The sequence below is a fragment of the Anastrepha ludens genome, chromosome 2 (assembly GCF_028408465.1).
Source record: "Anastrepha ludens isolate Willacy chromosome 2, idAnaLude1.1, whole genome shotgun sequence".
NCBI lineage: Eukaryota > Metazoa > Arthropoda > Insecta > Diptera > Tephritidae > Anastrepha > Anastrepha ludens.
Window position 1 is genome coordinate 97,520,186 of NC_071498.1, and position 2,332 is coordinate 97,522,517.

The following is a 2,332-nucleotide window of genomic DNA, read 5'->3' on the forward strand; positions in this document are numbered from 1 at the left end:
TGAATCAACTTGAATATTAACAATATTTCAACTTATTACTTTAACAACTTGTTCAGTGTGGCAGTGAGATCTGTGAGTTTAGTTGGATAACTCTTGCTATCTTGGTTGCTTCTTGATACACTATGCATTCTCTTGATATACTTTTACGAGGGTTTATTTTTATATTTTGTGACCAATAGTGAAAACACAGTAAAATAATAATGAAAATGACTTTATTATTTTTCAAAACACTTCTGCATTGGTTTGAATCAATTTCCATGACACTTTGGCCACTCAAACGTGGATACCTCCAAAACGAGCTGTTTAAAAGCTTCAACAGCTGCTTCAGGCATTGGAAAATGTTGAGCTCGCATTTTATTTTTGATATTCGGGAACAAAACGAAATCATTAGCCAAATCAAAGCTTTAAATTGCGAGACCTATTCATTCGATCTTTTAGGTGCTCATAAACTCTCTTGTATGAACCGATACGTGAAAGCTCGCATTGGCTTGGTGAAGAATATTTCATCGGATGGTTTTCTTTAATTCTACAAAAACTTCAGGCAAACGAATGATTGTTGTACCCTCATAATTGACTCTTTTAAGTTTTTCTAGCGGTAGAGTTACGACATGACCAGATATTCCGAAAAACAGGCAACCATTTGCTTCGAGGTGCTTTTTCCGCGTACGTCTTTTGTTAGATTAAGGTCTGCTTGGAACTGCCATACCATCGACTGCAGTTTTGTTTCCGACTCATTTCTTGAACATTTCTACATTTCTTTATATTAATGGACACAAGTCATTTTTTTAGCAATTGCCAAAGTATCCGATATTCAACTAGAACAAATCTTTTTGCCGACCAAATATATATATAGGTATGTACAGTCTGTGTCAGAAAAAAGGAAACGCGATTATTCATGTAGTATAAAATATATATATTTACATTTTTTTTTACATGAAAGTTTGTACAAAACTATGAGTCGCAATTATTCAATAAACCGTGTGGTCCTCATCGTTGTCGAGTATAGCCTGGCATCGTCTCTATGCTTTGAACCAGCTTTTCTGCGTAGCTCGTCGACAAACAGCACTAGATTTTGCGAACTTGATGCACGAGTTGCTTTAAGTCATGGACTGGCCTTCCGGCAAGATGCGTTTTCATAGCTCCCCACACATTTTCAATAGGGTTGGCGCCTGGGGGCTGCGAAGGCCAGTCTAATACTGTGACGCCATTTTCTTGTTTCTCAATGTGTTTTTCTGAGAGTAGTGGTTTTGTCGATGTAGGACGGTAAGATATGTTCGCCTCGTTCAGTCGGTGTTCGATGGTTTTGATACTCACATCAATTCCTGTTTTTAGCAAGAATTGATCGTGTTTGGCGTAGTCTCAAAGAAGGGCCCCGCTTAAAAATTGGGCGATCACTTTATCCTGCTTTTTGGCGTCACTCGTTTCAAGCCACGATCGGAAAAGTCATCAACATTTTTGTTTACCTTATACCGCTGATTCCACATCACAACAAACTTTTTTGATTTTTTTATCACTTTTGCAGCCACGGCGTAAGATAACTTCGGCCCTTTCAAATGCGTGCATAAAAATACCGCCTCAAAGCGTTGCGTTTACGGGAAAGTTTCGAACAACATTAACCTGTGTTAGCACTGGCGTCGTAGCCCTTGAGTGGGACTATTACGCAGCAAAAAGCACAACGAAATATATCATAAAGTTATAAGAAAAAAACGGTTATTTTCTTCTGACACAGACTGTACTTAATTCCATCTCTTTTGAACTCACTGAAAAACAATCAAATAAATCTATGTATAAGTGAAACCACTATATGTAAGTTTATGCTAAAAGATAACAAACTTTTCGATAAAAATATCGAATAACAGCTCATCCCACATAGTGTTTCAAAGGCGCAAAATATGATATAAAAGGTAACCCTCGTAAATAGATCTTCACAATGTTGTTCTCTGCATTATTGTTGGTTACCAAATAACATTTTCACAGATTTAACTTCCATAAATGATATTATCAAATTGTCACGCCTCCATTTTTCTGTCTCTATATTCAATATTTAAATCGTTTGTTTAAAAGTTTTGATGCCATTGTGCCCTGTATATTGATGCGTAAATGGGCCCGTCACCCATATAGGAAAATTGTTTATGCCAACGTAAGGTGGGTATGCACATGCATATGTATGTATGTATGTGCCATTTATAGAATAGCATTGACTTTTCCGTTTCAGAGAGCAGTTGATAAATTCAGTGTTGAAGAGCTGAGAGTGCATAAAAGTATAAAATGTGCACTGAGAAACCAGTATTTTTCGACACAATATCAGCCGGCTAAAAGTGTATGACCGCAT